The sequence below is a fragment of the Phoxinus phoxinus genome, assembly GCF_949152265.1.
Source record: "Phoxinus phoxinus genome assembly, chromosome: 5".
NCBI lineage: Eukaryota > Metazoa > Chordata > Actinopteri > Cypriniformes > Leuciscidae > Phoxinus > Phoxinus phoxinus.
The window spans coordinates 8,087,851-8,113,143 of NC_136880.1; the positions used below are offsets into that span (position 1 = coordinate 8,087,851).

The 25,293-nt window shown below is 39.8% G+C and overlaps 1 protein-coding gene and 1 long non-coding RNA gene across 2 annotated transcripts in view; both read left to right on the forward strand.

Moving 5' to 3' along the window:
• LOC306998452 (uncharacterized protein) overlaps positions 1 to 25,293 on the forward strand; it is a 460,366-nt gene that overhangs the window by 360,294 nt on the left and 74,779 nt on the right. The gene's annotated exons all lie outside the window — the stretch shown is intronic.
• LOC306998577 lies at positions 18,425 to 20,318 on the forward strand. The gene is made up of 5 exons (XR_013797597.1): positions 18,425 to 18,538; positions 18,635 to 18,710; positions 18,974 to 19,232; positions 19,362 to 19,428; positions 19,880 to 20,318. It is a non-coding gene; the product is annotated as an uncharacterized lncRNA (long non-coding RNA).

Genomic DNA, 25,293 nt, shown 5'->3' on the forward strand with positions numbered 1-25,293 from the left:
GTCACTATTAATATAAAACTCATTTTAACAGCACGGGTCTATTCAATCTAAATAATTAAATGAAAATAATAATCCAATCGCTAAAAAGCACATTTCCAAATAAGCACTATTACAATCTTTTAAAGTCTAGGAGAGGATTCGCAACACTTACTTATTATAATATTACTGCTGGTGGCTGAATAAAGTGGAAAGAACACATGACAGACTCAACTTAAAGATACAAACTGGATTTTTATTGACACAAAGCCGAAGCCACTAGATCCAGTTCTCAATAATAATGAAGTGCGCTATGTACAATGTTTAAAGTATAATTGATCAGATAATTCAATAAAAGGGGAAGAGAACCAAAAAGTGTCGCCAAAGAAAAGAACAGAATATAACAAAACAATCCTTATACTAAGCCTAAACTTAGCCAAAGTAAAGGGTGAAAAGAAAACCGAATTCTTCGGTGCATTCGGCACCTAAATAAACTAACTACAAAAACAAAACATACACAGAGTGGCGCTCACTCCTAACCTAGTGTATCTAACAAATAAACAACACTACGGGCATTAACTTATGTACACCGCGGCATACTGACCTGTCGTTCTCTTTCCCAAAGTAGCCGTGTTACCAACCCAGACAGCAACATAGTGTCGGCCCAGATCCGGCCCACATCTGGGACCTGTTTCAGAAAGGAGGTTAAGTAAAAACTCTGAGTATGTTAACCCTGAAATGAGGGAAACTCTGGGTTTTCCGTTTCAGAATGGGAGGTAAATCAAACCCAAGAAAGCAGAGTAAGTCGAGCCCGTTTCTGAAAGAGAGGTAACTTATACTCAGAGTCAGTTACCATGGTAACTTACTCTGTGAACCTAACCTGGTCAGGAGCAGGTTTTCTTCAGTAAACCCAGAGTTTATTTCGGTCTCCTACCCCTTTTTAAAGAGGAAGTGGTATTTAAACACCTCATTCATTCTTTCGGTACATTCGGTACATCATTCATTGCGCACATTTCAGTCACGTAGAGCGGATCAAATTAAGTGAATGAAATGGCATGTCCTTTTATGGACGATCCTGTGGATGAAGAGGCTGCATTAATCCGTAGGGAGTTACATTTACGTCGGGAGAGGATTTTGAGGCCCAGAGTGGATTTTTTGTCATATCCATATTCATTTTTATTTGAGCGGTACCGTTTTTCTTTACAGTCTATAAGATACATCCATAATCTCATCCATCCTTGCATCAGAAATATCAGCCATCGCGGCCGTGCTCTTACATCCGAGCAGATGCTTTGCATTGCATTACGTTTCTTTGGAAATGGTAGTTTTCTGTATAACATCGGGGATGCAGAACATATTAGTTAGGCTACTGTTTGCAGAGTTGTAAGGAAAGTGTGCCTCGCTCTTAAGCGCTTTTTGAGAATTGTTGTGCTGTTTCCTGGGCACAAACCCGTCAGAGCCATCAAAGAGGAGTTTCACAGGATTGCAGGTCAGTGATGTATAAATCGGTTTAAATGAGCTAACCTGATAAATGACGTTCAGTTAAGAGCATCTTGCTGCGACCCCTGGAAGTAAACTAATAATTAGAATTCCTTTTAGGATTTCCGAATGTGGTTGGATGCATTGATGGCACACATATTCCCATCATTGCACCTTCCGAAAATGAAGCTGACTCAGAAGGTCCATCCACAGTATTAATGTGCAGGTACACACTACATCACTACATCAGTTTGGGAAGTTCCAAAGTCACCAAAAATCTGAAGCAATAGCTTCCCACTGGCTGGTTGAAGGGCAGGGCAAAAATTCGGGCTGCAGCGCAGTCCACAACGCTTTGCAGACTACATCACAATACTATAACATGTTTTATTCTTTGCACTGTCAAGATCATATGTGATGCTGCACATCTCATTACAAATGTGGAGGCCAAGTGGCCCGGTTCTGTTCATGACTCACAAATGTATGGTGAGTCAACCCTGAGCAACAGACTGGAAAGGGGTAAGTAAATGCACGTATTTCAATGTATGCACTACACACTTACAGGGGAACTTCTATGCAGCTTTTAAAGCAATGTGAACTTTCTTACAGGAGAGATTGATGGCTTTCTGCTGGGAGATAGGGGTTACCCAAGCCGACCAACACTAGTTACCCCTTACCCAGAACCTGAACCAGGCTCCTAGCGCCGCTTCAATGTGGCACTGCAGGACGAGAGCCCGGGTGGAGATGACCATAGGCCTGTTGAAAGCACGTTTCCAGTGCCTACGTCACCTCAGGGTAACCCCTGAAAGGGCCTGCGACATTATTGTGGCATGTGTTGTTCTCCATAATATTGCAATAATTAGAGGGGAGCAACACCCTGCCCTACAAATACAAGACCCAGAGGAAGACCCCATCAACCCGGCAGATTTCCAGGATGGAAGGGTAGTCACAGGATATGATACTGTATGCCGCAATGTCTTCTCATATTAATACACATTATATCTACCACCACCAACCTCAAAATAAAATAAAAATGAATAAACACAAAATCACAGCAATTTATATGGTGTTCTTTATTTCCTACACATTCAAAAAAAAGAAAAGAAAAAAGATTTTAATATATTTTCAATACTTCTTAGAATTCACCTGTGACCATGCACTCACCTCTAGCTTTAGTTTCAGAATCTCGATTTCTAGATCTGCCTTTTGGATCTGGCGGTCCAAGTATTTAAGTTCTTTGCTGTTTCTTTCTATCTTTTTAATAAGAAGAAGTCTATAACTCCTTAACTGGCAACTGAAAATACAGTAGATTACAGTTACATCATGTAGTTCTAAAATTCTGCAGAATTAAACTGTGGCATTTACTGAAAATCACTGAACTGTGTTCATCTGTGCACCAGAAGTTGATGGACCGTCCTCCTGCTGTTCTTCCACACTCTGGGGGTGAGAGATGTCCGTTTATACTTTGACATTTCTTCACCTTTTTTATGTGGAGTAGCCTATAGAATCTAAGTTTATATCCATGTGTAGATTGTTTGATAGACACATACTATTAACATTACCTCTGTAGGCCTCTCTGTGGCAGCAGAAACGGTTTCTTCATCCCCATCATCCTGTGAAGATGAGCATTTGAGTACACTTTATAACACTATTTGTCATAATTTCTGTTGTATTGAGTCGGCTACTTACAATTGCCTGTGGTTCTGTTGGGACAGGAGGCTCCAAAAGACAGATTTTACCATCGCACCAACGAAAAACCCATCCCAAAGTAAAATAAATGGAAAGATCACAAATAGCCTATATAAAAAAACACGTAGGTAGACCTCATTCATTTTATGAAGGCACTTGAATCTTCAGGAGTGACTGGCTCTGATAAAGTCCCTCCAGGAATTCCCCCAGCCATTGGCCTTCCAGCATTCAGGCTCAGGGCCATTTCCTCTGCATTTGTCAGAGGTGGTGGTGCAGGTCCTCCCCCCGTTTTGCGAGCCTCTGCCTTCTTTCTGTTGGCTGAGTAGTCAAATGAGAATGAACATTTAGACCTATGTCAAAAATGCTGCTGCACTGCTAGACACTGGATGCTATTTAGTTATTTAATATGTCAAATGTTTGTAAAGTCAGGTAGACTACAACCATGATATGCTCAACCCTTACCTGATAGAATTACGTTTTTATATTTCATTTTCAGCTGTTGCCATGTTCTTTTAACACCTGCAGGATTGCACCTACAATCATGTAAAATTAGGTTGAATAACATGCTCTTCCAGTTTCACCTCTGATATTATAACAGTTGGGCAAGTTACTTGTATTACTAGCTAACTACAAATGACATCTTCAACAGTGTAATTAGATTAAAGGTAGGGTAGGTAGGATTTATATAAAAACTTTTTACCAAATTTGATTAAACTTTCTATATATATCAATGCATAATTAAAATGTAAGTACTCTGATAAAAAGAGTATAAAAATCGAGTGACTCTAGACCGTTTAATCTTCATTAAACACAGCTCATTATTTCCATTCGGGACGAATCACAGGATTGGCTTGCGCGACTGTCACTCTCCGTCGCCATGACTACCGCCGCTATTACTGGCTCTGCCCACGTGCGCGCACTCGCGCAACCGTTTTTAGGTGGGAGTGAATGGAATTAATGAGCTGTGTTTATTGAAGATTAAATACACTAGAGTCACTCGGTTTTTTATACTCTCTATTTCAGAGTACTTGCATTTTAATTATGCATTGGTATATAAAGACAGTTTAAACAAATTTGAATAAAAGTTTTTTTAGACAATTCTGACCTACCCTACTTAATGATAGTAATTATTTAATGTAATAATTACTATCTCCAGAAAGTATTGGTCTACTTATTACTAATTACTTTCTAAATCCCATATCAACATCAACCACTTGAACAATACAAGGAGAGACAAGAAACTGCACTTTTAATGCTTTCAAATAAACATTATACAATTGCATGAATTATTCTTGAAAAAATATATCTTTTAAAATTTGATGTTAAATCCACTATTGTTTTATACAGAATTGCTTTATAGTCTATGCAGCATTTAATGCAATTACATCAGATTTTACTTTAAATTACGGAGTAATCCCTTTAATTAAATTACAGTTTTTAGATTACTTAGTAATTAATTACACACAACACTGTATAAAAGTAATTCAAATGTAAACTTACGCATTGACTCGAGCAGCTATTTTCTCCCAAGCTAACTCTCTGTTCTTCGCCGCTGCAGCCGTGTTGCTTTTTTATATATATATATATGTTCGTACTCTCCATATGCTTGCATAAGCACATCCAGTTCTGCTGGTGAAAAATATGAAGACCGCTTTTTGTCTGGCGCCGTTGCCATAGTGACTCATAATATCCGCGCTCCATTGATAATGACTTTTTATAGTTGTGGTGCACGCGCTTAACTCAGAGTCAATCAACTTAGAGTTGATTGAACTAACTAATTTCAGCTGATCTGAAACCGAAAACTCAGAGTTTCCCATCTCAAGGTAAGTCAACTCAGAGTTCAAGTTTTAACTCAGAGTTGGTTGAACCTCCTTATTGAAACAGGCCCCTGGTATGTGTGGATTCCATGTGTACTAGATGTGGGTCGGATCTGGGCCGACACTATGTTGCTGTCTGGGAACCCGTTCTCATTCCCAGGGCACATAAAAAATAATGACCATAACATTTTAATATTGTATTGTAGTATTATCAATCACATGATTGTGTTGAAATATATCAAAATAAAATGATATATATTTATATAACGTCAACACTCAGTTCGCCATGCCCTAGGCGTCCAATAGTAGCGCGGATGGGTTTACATTGGAGTGAGTGGAAAGCTCTGTGCGTTTCCTATTGACGCTGAAGGGTGCCATGTGCGTTGGAAGTAGACGCCGACGGACGTGACAAAAGCGTAAGGATATAACGCCCTGGGAATGAGAACGGGGTTGGTGTAAAAGTGCAGTTATAATGAACAGCAAAAAGAAACAACATAGCCAAATCTTACCTTGTGATAATGTCAGTGTCATTTAATTTGAAATGCAATCAGTTAATCCAAAGGAAAGTTGTGGTATTACACAGCTGTCAAATGCTCGCTTGCCCTCTATTTTAAAGAAGTACATGTTTCCATGTCCTTTTCATGTTTTTTTCTTCTTTCTTCAGTTATTAGCAACCAAATTCATATAGTTTACCAAGTTCAAAATACACAGCGCATTTTTTCTCGTGGTGACTGTCCCTGTTCCAAAATGGTATGAATCACCCTCTAAAGGGACTGTTATCAATGCTGATTAACTCATTCCTTCAAACTGAAAAAAAATAAAATAAAAAAATAATTCAGTTCCATTATTTTTGAGTGCCACACCTTTTAGCCATCCAAAACTCTCACAATGGATGGTATGTTTCCGAAGGGATTAGGGATGATCATTTCTAAATGGAACACGTTTTCTATGTGAATCGTAGAGACAGAATCAAATATGAATGGTTCAAAAGAACCATATTGGCGGAAGTGAGAGACTGTAAGTTTTCCGAATGCTTATATCTTCTAAATGCACATTTTTGTCATTGTTTTGGAGCACAATAGTTAAAGCTTATAGATAACAGTACGGCTAACATATTCATACTAAAAGGCAAAAAACTTCAATTTTGATTTAAAATCGACTAACTAAAATAAAGTTCATGAGTGTGGTCTCATTTGAATGCAGTTTGTTTTCATCAAGTCTGAATTATTGCCATATAGAAAGAAAAAAAACTTTTTACATGAATGTTCTCTATGAAAAAAAAAAAAAAAAAAAAATACAGATCTTCACATATAGGCCTAATACAGAATTTTACATAGCCTATCAAGTTCCCATTAAAAAAATATCTGAAAATCTGAATAACGTTGAGGCAAATAATTTCAAAGAACATCCCTCCAAAACTACTTAACCAAAAATGGGTAATATTACATGTGTTTTAAAAATATATATATATTCGAAAATGTGTTCTTCTGTCTGGGGTACTGTCAGGGGATAAAAGGGGGTGTTTTACAGGCAACACACTTTTTAATTTTATTTTTGCCATGGTATCATAAATGGGACGCATCTTTGTAAATTTTTCTACCACCAGTGTTAGGACATGTAATGACAAAATGGCGACTGAAAATCCACATTTGGGTGCCTGGATTTCAGTTGTCTCTATGTATTGCACTGATTTCACATAGCCAAAGTGTGCCGTTGACAGGTTTGGTTTAATAGCTGACAGCAACATATGTTCTATAGTAATAGGTTTTACCTGTCATTCATCATAATTTTTTTAATTTCATCAAATATTTGTCTTTATTAGGTGTTGATTTAATATTTCATTTCGCAACATTTAAAGATAAAATGTTAAATTAATTTTCCTTTGCAAACGAAAAATCTGAAACTGCAGTCTAAATTCAGTTTAGTCAGTGTTTTCCATGAAGTCAGTGTCAAATATTATGACCAGCCAATGTTTAATTTAGAGTTAATTAGATTAAAAAAAGAACAGATTTATTTAGATTTTTTTAAGATTCAAATTAAAACAGAACAACAGCTACAATTCCTACAACACATGTTTGAATGGCTTGATCTAAATAGACAATTAAAAATGACAAACATGACACTTTTAAATAAAATTACTTTATATCTATAATTTAAGTATATATACAATATAGTTTTGTTTCAATCGTATGAGGAATTAATTCTGCCTTGAATCATTGACCCTTTTTTGCTGTTGTCGTTACACGATTTTAACCAGCAGATGTCCTCAGCATGCAGAGTTTTGATAAGATGAAGTTTGTCCAAATTTGAGCAGGGTTTTTGAGACGATAAAATCTGTAGATGGCAGTAAAGCACTGTATGATTCCTCCTTGGATATTTCCATTACCAGCTGTGGATCTTGAAATCGCAAAGATGTCAAAACAATGCAAGGAATATGGTGGGATGAACGATCTGGTAAAACAATATTTAGGTCTCAAGTATAATAATAGTATTAAAATATTTACAGACGGCTCAAAATATCAAAATACAGTAAAGACGGGAGCAGCAGTATATATACCACATTTTTAGAAATCAATATTAAAAAGAAGATCAGACCATTTAGCAGTTTAACTGGAAATTTGAGCTATTTTACTAGCACTCACGTGGATAGAGGAAGTTGGGCCTAACCAATATATCATTTGTTCAGACTCAATGGCATCGTTAATAAGTATTGCAAATTGCAAATCTGTTTGTAGGCCTGACTTGATTTATGAAATCTTTAGTAGTCTGTATAGATTACAAAATCTTAATATTACAGTGTGTTTTATGTGGGTCCCATCTCATTTTGAAATAGAGGGTAATGAAGCAGTTGATGGTATGGCTAAAAAGACTCTTATGTCAGACATGCAATGGACAGTTCAATTGAGTAAAAAACGGAAATGAAAAGTGTCATTAAAACAGAAGTCAATAAGTTATGCCAAGGACAATGGGAAAAGGAGACCAAAGGTCGTTTTTTATATAAAGTACAGAAGCAAGTGACGACAAGGAGGATGGGTGGTTGGAAGCAAAGGGGAGAAATGGTGATCACAAGACTAAGAATTGGACATACAGGGGCCGGTTTCACAAAGCTATTTTAGACTGGTCTATAGTGTTAGACAAGTCTAAAATTTGCTCATAGACTAGACTAATGCAAGTTAGACTGTTTCACAAAAATAAAGACTGACTTAATTTAGACCAAAAAAATTAGACACCTTACCCCCAGGCTAACTTAGGTCTAAGACTATTTAACCTTGGCAACCAGCAGTAACAATCAGCCGTAACCAGGCTGCGCCCTCCCCTGCTGAGACCAAGGACCACCCGGGGAGCGTGCCAGAAGGAACCAGACCGACAAGAGGATAAAAGTAAAACTGATTTTACTAAATAAAACTTTGTCTAAAAGGAAAGTCTCAAGAGTTTCTTCCGTGTTCCCCACACCAGGACGGGAACGGGCCTTGGACACCCAGGAAAGCGTGGAGCACTCTTCGGGCCGCACGGGCCTTGTCGCACGATGCGGAGCCGATCAACGGTCCTCCTAGGTGGGCGCGTATTCCGGTCAGTCTTCCTTTCCCGAGGTTCCAGCAGAACTGGATTCTATCGAAGGGCCGGAGGGACGTAGCACTGTGCAGGCGGCCGTTTTGCCCGGACGGGGCCTTCTACCCCGAAGGTAGGTATATTCCAATCAGGTAAGAGGAGCTTTCGACTGAGAGGGAGGCTTCAGTGGACCCGATGGAAAGATGCTGCTAACGTCCCCTTTTTCCTCCGTAGACATCCCAAGACGTCTCGGCAGAGAGATCAGTCGTCTATAAGACAAAAAGGAAGGATCAAGACAGGTACGTACTCTTTATTCGTTGGTGGGGGCTTACGGCTGAGAGGGGTGCTCCGGCAAAACCGATGAAAGATGCTGCTAATGTCCTCTTTGTCCTCCACAGGAGTTACAGGAAGTCTCCGCAGAAGGATCTGTCTTCTGTACCACAGGATTCAACACAACATGCACAGCTCTCCAAGTTATAACAATAAAAACTTCTTCTTACTGGGCTCCGGGTTGTTAATTAAGACAGGGGTAGGCTTTCAGAATGGTGAGTGTACGGCGAATTAAGACAATGAAACTTTCAATCCACTCTATCACCCCACTTCAAGCAATCGTCGTGTAAACTCTCCACTTCAGACACTGCATAACCACACTCTGTGAATTAAGGCCAGCACTCACCCCACGATCGCCAGCTCCCATGTCGAGCTGGATTCCGGTCACACCCAGTAGCGAGGCAGTCAGGGTACTCCGTCACTAGCACGGGGAATCAGCACTTATTCACTCACACTCAGAAGAGAAAGACAGGGGTTCAATGACTCACTCAATACCCGCTCTCCCAAGCGGTGCGACACTCGTGCTTAGTTCGCTTTACAGTCAATGTTCAGTCTCGGTGCAGGTACATATGTGCAAACAATGTTCGGATCTTGGTACTTATCGGTCCTCCAAGGATAAAGCGTAGCTTAGTCTTCACTGACTCTCTCACAGCAACATCTCATTCCTTCTCCCACATCTCCATTCAGGACGATTTAATCGTGACTAGATCCATTCCACAGCCGCACAGCCAACCCCACAATAATCCTCAGTTACCTTCACACATCAGTTCAGTAGCAAGGGAAAATCCACTTCTCTCGAGGGACACGTCCAAAGGAAAGCCCATCCGAAGAAATCAAACATCCGAGGGAAGAACACATAGGAGGAGTCCACCCCCCTCCGAGGGGAGAGCACACAGGAAGAATCGTCCGCACCCCTTCTCCTCTCCGCTCCTTTCTCTGCTTCCTTGCCTGCTTCCATGGCCTCTGTACTTCCTTTTTATAGAGCTGCCCCGCCTCCATAATCCTCTCGCAGATCGCCACATCACATCCTCCGCACCAGATGTCAATCGGTCAAATCAGGGTTGTTATGGTGACATAACGCGCAACCCGGAAGTGGGCCGGTGTTACCGTAACACCGGTCCGGGCGGAACATAATTCCAGCGGGAACTCAGTTCCGCTTCGCTTTCGTCACCTCGTGACAATTTTATGCAACAAGAACTTTTCTGAATGTTGTTGGTGACACTGTGGGTCTCAGCAAAGCTTCTGTGTCACGGGTGGTATACAGGGTATCAAGGGCACTTTCAAATAAGCTCCCTCAGTTCCCAAACCAACTGGCTGAGCTAAACAAAGTAAAAAAAAAGGGTTCTTTAGCATAGCAATATTTCCCAATGTTGTTGGAGCAATTGATGGGACACATGTCAGAATCCAGGCACCAACAGCTCATGAACATTTGTTTGTGAATAGAAAAGGATATCATAGCCTAAAAATTCAGGCTGTTTGTGATTTTGATCTCAACTGTGTGACCCGCTGGCCTGGATCAATTCATGACTCTCGAATGCCATTTGAGCAAGGCATTATCGATGGGGTCATGTTGGGGGACTCTGGCTACCCTCTAAAACGTTGGCTCCTTACTCCCTTCCTGAATCCTACTACACCTGCACAGAGACAATACAACGCAGCACACTGTTCAACTCGTAACACTGTAGAGCGGGCATTTGGTGTACTGAAGAGGCGTTTCCATTGTCTACATGGGGAATTGTGAATGGCACCGCAGGGCTCGACATAAGCAATGGCCCGGGGCCAGTAAAAGAGTATGTCGGGCTAGCTGACTGGCCATCAGCAAAACAAACCGTAATTCGTCACACACAGTGGCGCGAAGAGTGTCAATGTAACTTCAGGTTATTTAATATTCCGGCTGTGAATTATAAGCTCTGCCTCTGATTGAGAAAATCAGAAATCGGCCAATCGTCGATGTAGTTCAGTATTCGCATACTCCGTTGTTGGGGGGCGAGTGCGCGCGCGCCGTGTCCATGCACTTCGTGACTGTGCGAGCCTGCGAGCTGCTAGGGACAGACCGAACGTCAGGACATTGTACTTATAAGCTCGACCCTCGGAGGCGAATATCAAGAATGGCCTGTGACGGGATGCTATCTGTATCTGAAAGTAAGCGTCTTTCAGATCCACTGAGATAAACCATGCAATCTCACGGGCGACTTTGCGCGAGGATTGGTTGTCAGCAATTTGAACGAGCATTTCATAAGCGCTTGTTCAAATGTCTGAGGTCTAGGATGAGACTGAGACAACCACCCTTTTTGGGGACGAGAAAGTAGCGTCTGTAAAAGCCCGACTCGCTCTGCGTTAGAGGAACGGCCTTTATAGCTCCTTTTCCCAGCAGTTTCGCAATTTCGGCGCCAAGTAGATGTGATACTTCGCTTTTCACCGTAGGGGCGGACTGGCCAATGTGGGCCGGCCCACTCGGAAGGCTACACGAATATATTTTAAAAATGACGGAAATCATAATATTACATTTATTTTCTACGCAAATGGCTGAGTGAATCGATTTGAGCAGATAATTACAAATAATTGTCTATGGATGAAAAGCTGGAAGAAAAGAAGCAAGTTTAATCACATGATAGCCTAATAGTAGCCTATGCCATGAGGATTCATGTTAATGCAAAATGTTAATGTCTTGATAGTTTTATATTAATATTGTTGTGTGTCTTAATGTTCTTCTGTTTGTTTCCCTTTGTTTTACAAATATTATTTAATATGTGTTGTGTTATTTAAAATAAATGATTAAATAGCATTTATTTTTGTATTGTGTAATATTTTTATGCTATAAGTAAGGAATAATTGACGACAGGCCGTTGAATTATTAGAAAAATAATGCACACCCGAGGTGGTAATGCGGTCACGACGCGAAGCGGAGTGGCCGTTACACCTCGGTGTGCATTATTTTTCTAATAATTCAATGGCCTGAAGTCAATTATTCCGCTTATACTACAGTTACCACACCTCGAAACATTGTTCAGATGATGTATTTCAAGACGTTTGTAAAGTTTTTGTCATTAAAACGCTCTTTTATGTAGGACTAATTCCTTGCGCATCTAAACCCATGCTCCGTTGCTAATTCCAAAACGTCATTTTAGAGTTAGTAACGGAGGTTTGTGCCACTGATAGCAGACTAATGCAGTTATTAGTGCAGTTATTAGAGAGAGAGAGAGAGAGAGAGAGAGAGGTTGCAATTCACCTTTCATAATGAGACAGGAAAAGCATGTGCGTCAATATTATTTTATTTATTATTTCATTCGTTAATTCATTTTTTCTTATATTATAGGCCTATAAGCTAAAAAACGAAAACCCGTGCAGCAGGACTATCTATAGCCTATGTAGCCTATATTCAGCTTAATTTTCTATTGATTATAAATAGGACAATGGCTACTTTATTTATTAAAATTAAACTGCACGCTTCCATTAATTGTGAAATTAGACATCGAAAATGGAAGATCAAGCGCATGGGGCTGCATGTTAGCAGAGTTTATTTTTTCCCGGTGATCCTTGGCTTGATTTTCGTTTGTATTTTTGTTTCCTGAGAGGATCAAGTCCATTTCTTTCTTTCTTCAGCGGAAGGTGCCCAGTAGCTTCTCAGGCTTGTTTCACACTTGTGCCCTGTGACAGACATGATCTGTCTGCTCTCCAGCCCGGCCTCTGACAGCATTTGAACTGCAGTGCTTCTTAAGGAATGGTTGGTGTATCTTTTGGATAAGCCGACTGCCCCGCTGATGCGCGGAAGCATGTTTCCAAGATAGTTCACACCCATCGGTTCGTGGGAATACCAGCAGTCTCTCCCGTCAAGCTCCTCCTGTGGGACTTTCAGTGGATGAAGGTAGAAGGATGTGGCATTAGGTGGGCATTTGGCGATGTACTTTTTGAAACTTTTAACCGGGCAAAGGGGGTCCCCTGGATTGGCAAACATGAATCCTCGGTAGCTGTCTTTGTTGGGATCGGTGGCCTTTTTGTGGTTTTTTGTTTCAGCATTATAAGACAAACAAATATATTCATCGTCATTTTCATCTTTTTTAATGACGAACGAATGCTTTCTTAATTCGCGATTTCCTTCACGCCCCCTCCTTGCCAGGTTCAGCTGAATGTCAAACCAGACTTTGCGAACCAGCCCGGCTGCTGTGTCTGGTGACAGATACGTAGAGTCATGAATGCGCTCTAACTCAGCGGTCAAAATGGGAGGATGATGAGAACTGGAGTCTTTCCCAGCCTTCCGAAACTTTTTCAGTACGGCCTTGAATACATCGTTAGATGATTTGAATTCTGACTGCCCAATGATGTTGTATTTGGATATATAGCGGTTCAGTCCAGCTCGTAGGGAGAGAAAACTTGACACTGAATACTCTGCGCCGGATGCGTTTCGGACTGTGGCATAGAAAGCCCGCAGCTGGGTATTTAAAGTGTCTGCCCCGTCTCTCTCTACTTTGTCAACAGACGTATTTTTTGGCTTAAACCAGTCGTTAAACACATTGACAGCCCAAGTTGTTGTTTTTTTGGTGTTTTCTTCATGTTTTTCGCCCTCGAGTCTGTTTAGCTGTTCTTCGCTGATTGTTTTATGTCTTTTGTTGTCGCCTGCTGCTTTTGATGTCCTCTTCCGTTTATTTGTTTTTTCATCTGGACTATCCAATACTGCCGTCGCCCAGTTGTTATAATTTTTATGTTCACCATAAATATTAAAATTTACTTCCGGAAAATCAAAATAGTCTGTCATTTTTTTCTCTTGAAGTTGAAGTGGATTGGCCGCTGTCACTATTTGTTATGAATTGTATCGTATTTTCCGTTATTACAGTTGACTACGCGAAGTGATATGGAACTGTAATGGGGTCAAGACCTGCCGGAACTACTTTAGCCGTGCGGTTCCCTGAAAATAATTGCACACCGTAGAACGTTTGTCAACCAATCAGATTCAAGCATTCAACGGCCCTGTAGTATAAGTAGTGTTAAAAATTATTCTGCACATTAATGAGCCAATGTGTTATGATGTGGGATGTGGTGGGCTGCTGTGGGTCAGAAAGTCCAGGGCCACTTTTTGGTCTCAGTCCGCCCCTGCGTGGCAGTCTGCGAGCGAACTGCAGCGAGTAACCTCGTTTTATTATGTTCAGCACCCATTCTGATATGCCAGAAATGGTTTCCCATGCTTTTCCTTATATTTCTTTCAGGGACAGTAAAAATATAGAAGGGGCCAGCAAAACTCTGATCTACTGGCCCCAGGGGCCAGTGGGGATTTTTTTTTATGTTGAGCCCTGCACCTGACAGAGTGTATAACATCATCTGTGCAACTGTTGTGCTGCATAACATAGCGAGGTAGGCCTACCTGAAAACAAACAATTTAAATTGCTAGCCATTTTCAATAGGCCTAATTGAATAACTATTTACCACATGCTACAACTAGAATCAAAATTGTTTACTTACTTAATCATTAGGGATCTCCAGCTACCTGACCCTGAAGGAGAAGATATCAGAGATGACAATCACAATGAACTGGAGGACAGAGAAGATTTAGAGGAGCAGAATGGAACTGGTCAATATGTGTGTCAGATGTATGTTGACAGGATTTTTAATGTCTGAAACAACAAGAAAAATCACATTAAAGTGGGCCACCATGTTGCCTGTTTTTACCTGTTAGGCTTAAATGAGAAGCAACCAACTAATAAATATATACATGTTTTCTCAAGTTTTCTCAAGTGACATACTGTTCATTCAATAAATTAATGTAACAAATTACACAGTATATAAGTCTCATTTCATTCATATCAAAATCATCAAGGTTATTAAAAGTACAACATATTCAATATTCAAACTCTTAACCAATTATCTCACAAAACAAGTGACATACTGTTCATTCAATAAATAATGTAACAAATAACAGTATATAAGTCTCATTTCATTCATATCAAAATCATCAAGGTTATCAAAAGTACAACATATTCAATATTCAAACTCTTAACCAATTATCTCACAAAACAAGTGACATACTGTTCATTCAATAAATAATGTAACAAATAACACAGTATATAAGTCTCATTTTATTCATATCAAAATCATCAAGGTTATTAAAAGTACAACATATTCAATATTCAAACTCTTAACCAATTATCTCACAAAACAAGTGACATATTTAATGGATTGTTGCATTGTTAATGGACCATATGCCGCGCCACAGGAGAAGAAAACATCGTCGCCAAAAAAGTCAAAAATAGAACGTAAAAGGAAACGTGACCGTAGATTACACAAAAGTTAATGTCAGGGTGGAAATTGAAATTTCATTGCTATTGCTAGACATAAATTGTACAAACCTCGGTCGCTTCTCTTCTCTGCCTTTGTAAATGTCACCGGTGCGTTATGGAGTACTTTCCATAAGATCATCTCTCAATGCAAATCAAACCAGCTATTAGGCTAACTGAAATAAAACCATGCCAATCTCCAGGTATGGTGAAGGGTGTGTGATGATGTGGGGCTATTTTAATTCCAGAGGCCAAGGGAACTTTATCAGGATGCAGAGTATCCTGGATCCATGAAGTAACTGGCCTTTAAAAATAAAAATCTGCCTGCCTCTATGGGAATTTAACATAGGGATGTCCAAACTTATGCACCCTGTATTTTAAGGAAGAACATTTATTTATTTACGATACATTATTCATTCACAAAGAAAATTGGTGTCCTCACCCGTTAAATAGCGCGGGCAGGGAGAAGCACACTGCTTGTATAATTGTTTCGCCATAATATAAGATATATATGAGAACAGACAACAGTAAATAGACATACAGGTTTGACACAGATCGCTTGCTGAGGCAACAGAAGCTAACACCGGTTGCACCAGATGGGCTTTTATCTCTTCCTGGTCATGACGTCACCCGCCCGTGATGTTCATTCTTTCCATTGGACTAAGTTGACATAAATGTAGATGCTTCAGACGCTTTCATGCTGGGGGCGTTCCCATGGCGTCATTTCAATGCAGCGCGAAAGGAAACTTCCCTCGAAAGGGAACTCAAAATTATCTGATTCTAGCCCTATGGAGTTAGAATCATGCCAAAACCTCACACACACACAAAACGTGTTTTACTCACACCCAACGATTCACAAACAAACTCACTGTGGTTTGCAAATACAAAACATCACTCACAAACTAATGCATTTTGTTCTGCAAATAAAAAACGTACCTTTAAACAAACACAGTATGTTTTACATATACAAAGAAACGTATTTCTTCAATGACAAAAATATCCTCCAAGTACAAACTACAATCTTTCAAGTACAAAAAAAAAATCCTTCGAGTAAAAAAACAACAACCTTCAAGTACAAAACAAAATCCTTCAAGTACAAAACAAAATTATACAAGTACGAAAAACTGTCACGTGACTTTTGGCACCAATTTTCCGCCTTGCTGATCCACACACAAATGCCTTCAGATCCACACACGCTAGTAAACGGTCATGTAATTCGCAGTCCAAAACAGCAGGTGGCGATGTTACCGACTTGCTTGACGCCGCCACGGACATGGAAAGAGAAGAGAAGAAGAAACGCTAACGTGGTGGCGGACGTTTTTTGAACACGATGAGCGGCCAACAGGTGAGTTTACAGTCGTTGCTGGTGAAAAATCAAATGTTAGTATATATTTAGTTAGTAAATATCAAACTCCAGAGTTTAGACATGTCTGTCGTGGGTAGGGTGAATGGCCGTCTAGCTATGAGGTCACCGAGGTCCGGACCGCGGTAGTTTTTATTTATATTAAAAAAATTAAATGTCAAGCTCTGAATGATTAGTTAGATTAATTAGCCGTTTAAACCACTTCATATGAGTTTGCAATTCATGTCGCTGCGAGAAGGTAACGTTAGAACAGTGAACGTGCTTTTAGAGCGTGTTGTGAGGGCGCGGGTGCAGCCTCCGTGTTGCCAGATCCACCTATTATACGTCTTTTGGACTCGTTTCCCCATTTATTGTGACACTTTGGGAAGTTAATATGTGGGAAGTTGAATGTTAGGCTAGTGATATATTAATTTTCTTTTGCACAACACAAGCTTTGAACTTATTTCGGATTACTATTAGATTATTATTGGATTATTATTACCGGAGCCCCACAACAACCATTCACCAATCACAGGTGCTCCTCAACACCACTGATCTATATAATGACATTCAATAAGTCATTCTATATAGATCAGTGCTCCTCACACACCCCGTTGCCATGGCAACTGTCCTGACTAACTGGCTTCACAGCCTCTGACAGCGCCACCCCTCAGACCTCAGTTGCCTTTGGCTTGCTCAGTTGGGGATATTTAATTTAATTCATCAATCAACAATACTATTGATCATCATTACCAAACGTGGACGTTTTCCACTAGAAACAAACATTGATGTATTATTTTAATTTAATACTGTGAAGCTGCTTTGATACAATCTGTATTGTGAAAAGCGCTATATAAATAAACTTGACTTGACCTCCCACAACCCATAGTATGGGTCCCATACACTGCAGTACAACCTAACTGAACACAAACAACCACAGTGAATACACAGCTCGTTACAATATTGCTAAATTGTTGGTTATTAATTATATCTAAGTTAGTTTGAACAGATAAAATGTGTGCATACGTGCTGAGTGTTTCCTTTTGATTTGAAATTGTGAGTTTTAATTAAGTTCTCTCACTTAGTAGATGGTATTTATTTAGCTGAAAATTGCTTTTATGATAGTTTTTAAAAAGCATTCAAACCTTTCTTTATTCTTGTTTGTATGTATGTATGTATGTATGTATGTGTTTCCAGAAGTCGGACTATGCCAATATTGAGACTGCTGCACGGAACTTGCGGTCTCTCTTATCAGCAAGTGTCAGTCAAGGGTTGAGTCAAAGTCAAGTTTAGGTTCCAGGCCAGAGCCAAGTTCAGGTTCAGATTCAAGGCCAGCATCCCAGCCAGGGAACTTTTCAGGAATCAGGAGTGAGGCAGGCCAATGTGCAGCAGGAGATGTCAAAGTTAGAAAAAGAACAATGTGTCTACAATGTATATATGTAGAGGCGTTCAGATTTATGACATGCCTTTCAATTTACTTCACAGGTCTTTTCCTGCTCTTTTTCGAAGAGAACGAACCAGTGGCAAACGTAGAATTACTACGCCACTTAAAATGGTTTCAGCAGCATCTACAAAGGCCACAAATATTCAGTTTTATTTAGGCCCCGTTTATACGATGGGAAAACGCAGATATTTCTCTGCGTTTTGGCCTGTCATTTACACGAAAACGCCGTTTTTATCCCAGAAAACGATCATTTCTAAAAACTCCGGCCAAAGTGGAGATTTCTGAAAACGCCGGTTATATGTTGTCGTGTCAACTGGGAGAAACGGGGTTTTAGGTTCTCTCTTGTCGATTCCGAGGATTCTGATTGGCTTGCATGGCTTTATCCTTCTCCCTACACTGCCGCCCATAGGTTTGGCATAGTTATGATGGCGCTCGACGGCATATTTATGCGGGTTGTGTGCACGATGTTATTATTGAAAACGGAGGGGGGGAAATATTCGTTTCTCTAAATACCCGGCTATGTGTAAATGTGGCCTTACTCTCAAAACCCATGACCAGAACTCCACAGGGGTCTCAGGAGCTCAGCCTGTTAATGGCAGGCTTAGAAAAACGCATGATATCAGTGCCTGAACAGTGCAACCATGCAGAGGTAAGCATTTCTAAAATGATGTACTAAAGAGATCATTAGAAGTGATGATTTATTATTAAGAAGTGCCCATGGTTTGTTTTATATTGTCCTAATAAGATTTCAGCAATGCTGCAGCTTGAATTCCCTAAACTGGAGACTTTGTCTGGTGGATGGCTGTTTCATAAGGCAACTGGTAAGTAGATACAGCATGATTTGACATTGTGTGACACATCTGAAATGAACTTTTGAAAAACAAGTTAAAACCGGGTACCCGCAGGTTTTCATGCACGACTGTTGTTGGTAATTTACAGAGGTGGAAGACTTACTCAGATCATGTATTGCAGTAAAAGTAGAAAAAAACTGTGTTGTAGAGTTACAAAGTTTCAGGCTCACAAACCTTTTCTTACTTTGACCCCTGTTCATTTGACCACTTTCCCACTGTCCAAAATAATGAAGGAGGAAGTGGCCAGAGAAAACTTGTCTTGATCCCGCCTGAGTCTGAAGGCTACACCGCAAAACTGCTTAAGACTGTGTCCAATAATGGAAGATTTTCATCGTTCCACTTCAAAATGAAATAGACACTACGCCACTTCCTTCTGATGCCCATGAATTCCGAAAAATGCCAAAATCGCAATGCAAAACCTGTGGAGAAATTTTACCGTTGCAAGTTTTGGCTCTGCATGTAGACTCTTGTGGCAAGTCTACAACAGAAGAAGTAAGTTTTTCTTAACATGACACTTAGTTTATTAAATATTTTTCATTTTCAGCAAATGCATATCAAAACAGCAATTGCTTTACTACTACAGTGATGTCATTGATAATGTTAACCTGATCCAATTAACAGGAGAACGATGAGAATGCTGATGAAAAACAAGATCAGGATGTTTCGTTTGTATCCTGCTGTCAGAACAGTAAGTATAAGTACATTTACATCACACTCTTAAAATAATAACTTTACATGTTTTCATGCTATATTGATTAATGTGGGCTGGATTGTTTGTTGTTGTTAAAAAAAAAAGTGAAGAATAAGCATGATAATTCAGTTATTCTGATTGATGTTCTTAGTCTAATCATGGGACTGATTTTCTTTATTTTTTTTCTCTTCCTGGTTGTTTTGTTTCCTAATTAGCACAATGTTGTTGTTGTTGTTGGTATGTCTCCCCTGCTTGCACAGATCATTAGAAGTGTAAAATTGCAATCATAATATGATCATATTATAATTTCTCAAGTTTTGGCTTACATTTTTATCAAAATAATCTATACATAGTAATGGAATAAATTGGTGCCTTGCTAACATTAAGATTTGAGTTAATAATTGTCTTTTACGTTAACGCTGATTACTGTATTTGTCTTTTTTTTTAGCTTCAACAGTCACTGCAGAGACCGTGTGTCCCATTTGCCAAGTAGTGTATCCTGCTGACATCATTGAAATGCATGCCAGTGCCTGCAATGAGAGGTATGTTGTTGTCCCATGTAGTTTTGCCTTGATGCATAACAAATTTTACTTTCCTTCCTTTTTGTTTTATCTTCTTACTTTGAAATTTCTCAACATGAATATTAATCAACAAGATATTTAATATACTAGTCAATGGGTTTTTGCTTGTTGACTAATTAGTTAACATACTTTACATTACTCTTGATTGTTTTGGACAACACATTACTTGTGACTTTTTTTGGAAATAATAAAGTAAAAGTTTCTCCATGGCTTTCCCAGGCCCTATGCTTGACTAGAAATGAAATTCTCTTGTTTGACAATTCAATCTGAGTTAGCAGACATTTGCACAATTTAAAGGGTCCAGAATCTGCCCAGTGGCGCCTCCAGAAATTTTTCATAGGGGTGGCCAGATGGGGCCACTTAAAATCTTGGGGTGGCACACCAAAACTATAAACCATAATTTCAGAATTGTATTCTACTGTTGTAGTAACCCATACGGAAATGTAATATATGACATATCCCTATATCGCTAGTGACGCCGTCATATATGTTAAATATAAGACAATATATTGCTATCACATATACATATCTCTACATATATGTTGATATTTTAACATATATAAATTTGCCATATTAAATGAGTATATTGACATATATTAATATGATGTATATGATTATTATTTATATAATACTGTATGTTTTGACCATATATGTCACCGATATGTTTAATTTATATATGCCAAACTATTTACTATTTATTTCAAGTCTACAGATCAAGTCTACATATCCACATTTCATTTCAATTTCTATCTCATTTTCGAATATTTTATAAATAAAATGTATTATTTATTATTAAGCCCTCAGCCTATTTAAAGCTCACAACAATAATACAACCAGTAGATAAGGCAATAGTCTTTCACTTTGTTTTTGTTTTTTAGTGCTGTCATGCAATACATGTCTACAATTGTTTTAACCAAACTTGAGGATCCAGAAATATGATTTCTGGAGTATTTTGTATGCATGTCCTGCTGTTATATTTTCATCCGTTTAAGATTACACCCGTCTGAATATTTTAAGTGTTTCCTTTGTCTCTTGTTTTAGGACAATACTGGTGAAAATGGGCCTGCTGGGGAAGGTCACTTCCTTCCAGACTAAAAAGAAATGGGAGAACTTAAAAAGAAAATACAAAGTAAGCAAATTAATAGACACATTTTTGCTGAAATTTGTGGTTTATTTGCTCTCCCTTAGGATTGCAAGTGCCCAGGGACAGTTGAGGGAGTGAATGGGAAACTCACTGCTGAAACTTGGCCGTGGTTTGTCCTCATGGATGAGGTGTTGGGACAGAGGCACTCCAACAACCCCCCTGTCCTCATTAGCTCTATCCCTGAGAACACATCAGGGCCAAGTTCAGTGATGGATGACCAAAATGAGGAGGAGCCAGCACCAACACCAGCCAGGAGGAAAAGAGACCGAGAGGATGAGCTGATCGAGCTAATCAGGGAGGACATGAAGTTTCAGAGAGAGACAGAGGAGAGGAGATCACAGGAGCGCAGGGAGAGAATGGACAGACTGTTTTCTCTTCTTGAGAGAATGGTTGAGAAATAACAATTTTGTTATACAAGTTAAAATTTGTAAATTAAACAAATTAAATTGTAATGTTTTTACAACTATTTACAACATAGCTTGCGTTTTAAGATCAGAAAAACAAAATACATTTTAAATTAACAGTATTAAAGAAAACTAAACTTCTGTACACTTTTATTGAGCGGAGCAGGGAGAATCTGGTGCTGCGGGACATGGAGGGGCTCAGGGTGTGAGTGTGACATCATCTGGGATGAGTGCATTTTTCCACTGTTGTCTACCAACAGGTTTCCTTCCATGTCGCTGAGATGTTTTCAGAAAGAGGGAAGAATAAATTAAATCAACCTATCCTTAAAAAAAATCCATAAAATATTTTGAATATGTAAAACGATTATATTACAATTGTTTTCGCATCGTAGCTTTACAGTTCTCGTGTCTGTTACAAATAGTCGTGGTCAATGTGCACCTCCTCCAAGGCAGACACCTCGCCAGCGAGCACCACTGAGGGAGTCTCCAAATCATTCTCCGCCTCATACTCTGACACATTCTCCTCATGCTCATCCTCCACTTGGTGGCTTAATGTGGACATGGCAGACGTCAGTAGCTCCTGCTGCTTTCAAGAAAACCCTCTGTTATCTCGCCAGCCCTGCAAACCCATGGCAAACTGCCTCCAGGGGCCTCATTTATAAACGTTGCGTACGCACAAAAGAAGGCGTACGCCGCTCTCTACGCAATAATTGGTATTTATAAAAAGCAAACTTCACGGGAAAATGTGCGGTCCTTCACGCAAGCTCTGACCCAGGCGTACGCACACAAACGGGTGAAATGAGAAATGGCGACACCGTCGGCAGATGGAAGAAACACGTGAAAGTGTGTGAAACTGTAGACCGTTGTGTAAAAGAAATGGCAATACTGCCTCTCATAAACATGAAGACTTCACAAAACAAGTCTTACAATTAACAGCCTACACGAACCCGTTCGATCGATCTGTAGTGTAACAAACAAAATCAAACGAAAATTACAACAGAAATGCAAATTAACACATATTTGCAAAAAGAAAAGTGAAATATGTTCTGCAATAATATTGGCATGTTATGCAATTCATCCTCATAAATAATATGGTAAACACAACGAAAAAATGTACAAAACTGATATTCTCGTCAATGTGTCCGTCTGGCGGAGCAGATATAGATGCAATTAGATAAACAGATAGATAGATAGATAATTAGGGAGATAGATAGATAAATAGATAGATAGATAGATAGATAATTAGGGAGATAGATAGATAGATAAATAGATAGATTGATGTATTAATTGTCCACTGGGGAAAGTTGTTTTCATAGTAAAAATGTCTTCATCAGCTACGGAATCATGGTATTCATGCATATGCCTTTAGTTTGTTTTATTTTTGATAAACGTATGACGTATGTCTCAACCATTCAGAAAGCTGCAAGAAATGACATTTGCACTGAACTATTTCACATTTTCACGTAGATTATAACCGACATCTGTAACTTGTCAGATGCAATTAAATGGATGGAAATAAAATGCCCAATCACAATGCGTAATGACGCACAATGGCTGATCTTGTCCGACCATTTCTTTCTTATTTCGGCCACGGTCCGAGGTTGTGAGGCTACAGCATTTTTACGGCGTCTGCAACCTTTTGCCACTCAAGTGCCTTTTTGGCATTAGTAATGCCCACACTGTGCCCTCCAAACAACATGTTTCTCCTCTTTTCCACCTCGCCAACGTTAACTTCTACTTCACATTGAGTGAAGTTATGTTTTTTTTATTTCCTCTCTGTGTTTGCCATGATTTCGCAATCGATGAATATTAACTTGTGGGCGTTTCACGGACTATTTATGGGCAACTATGGGCGTGACATGAAGCCGCAAAAGCTGCGCTACATTTAGAATTAATTGTGATTTATTAAGGGAAAACTGCGTAGGATGTGCGTGCGCACAGTTTTATAAATCCGAATATTTTTGTGCGTACGCACGTCCTATGTTTTATCCGTACGCCACTTCTGACGCAAATCCTACGCAAAGTTTTATAAATGAGGCCCCAGGTCTTATGGGGTCTTCGGAAGATGGATAAACTTAGGGCCGTTACATAGTCAACGCGAGCAACGCGCTCCCTTTCTCTAACAGTGGACGCAAGCGTCACGGGCGATGCGTGAAATGCAATACACCGCTTACGCAACAGGGGGTAGTAGAGTCGGGTGATATTAGTAGAGTCGGGTCACGTGATATTCAGATCAAAATGGCAACTGAAGAGGAGTGCCTATATTGCTGATTTTACATCGGCGGCAACAAAGGCAGCGCAGCGATAGGTGGTGGTATGTTCGCCCTTTAAACCGGAGAAGAGATCAGGATGGGGAGTTTGTGTCTCTGGTGCTTCCCATGCGAAGCCGGGACGAGGAGAGACATTTTCAGTACTTTAGGATTTGCGATGAACTGTCATATAAATGCGGATGTATATGTATAAGCTCGCATACTTTTTCCTCTTCGCCCGCCATTGTATTCAAACCTTCTTCTGTAAACATAATATACTTGAATTAATGTACAATACTTGCACAATGTCGCCCCCACCGATAACGCATAGTATTGCGTGCATCGGCGCGTTGCGTCTCAAAAACTAGGACGACACATTTGACTACGCATAATGTCAGCCGAAGCGTAGCAATGCGTAGCCTTGCGGACGCGTATGCGTACCGGACTAGGGATGGGAACCGAGAACCGATTCTTCTTCAGAACCGGTGCCCAGTGAATCAATTCCTTGGAACCGTTAGCATGCCTGCTTAACAAGTCCGCGTATCGGTTCCGCTCGTTGCAAATGTGTCATGACGTCACACACGCGCTGCATTGTTTTGATTCAGAACGCGGCAAACATGGCAGAGGCAGAAGTTCGACGCAGAAGTATAATGAGGCCTTTAACGGGACGCCACGTTGCTTTCCGACCAGCCATCGCGTGTTGCCTCACACACATTCACTCGCACACATACATACGCACTCACTCACTCTCATGCGTGCGCGCACACACACACTTGTGCACACACGCTCTCTCGCGCTCACTCACTCACTCACACAAACGCACACATGCTCACACACACACGCGCGCGCACATACACACTCACTCACTATCTCGCGCTCACGCACACACTCTCGCTCACTCACTAGCGCACACACACACTCTCTCGCGCTCACTCACTCACACACAAACGCACACATGCTCACTCACACACACACTCACTTTGAGAAGTAGCTCACCTACTTTTAGGTTTGTTCTGAGGTTGCTACACATAATTTGTGTATGTGCTCTGTGCTGTGTCTTCTGATCAGATATTAAAGCGAGTTAATACAAACAAACAAATTTGTACTTATTCCCTCACCCAATGAGAATCGATAAGGAATCGGATCGATAAGCAATATCGATAATGGAATCAGAATCGTTAAATCCTTATCAATTCCCATCTCTAATTGGGACCCTCAAATTTATTTAGCAGTAGGCCTATAGGGTCTGGGCTGGTTTAAGGGAAGAGAAGAAATATTTAAGGAGAGAGAAGAAATATTTGTAAATAAACAATTGCTTGATATTAGGTATCTTTATATATGTCTAAAGCTACAAAAAAGTCATTGATGGAAGAAATCTTTAGATATTTTAAGTAAAAACTACTAATGTTACACTGTACAAATTCTACAAGTCATACGTTCAAAACCTTAGTTAAATATGTACTTAAAATATCAAAAGCATATAT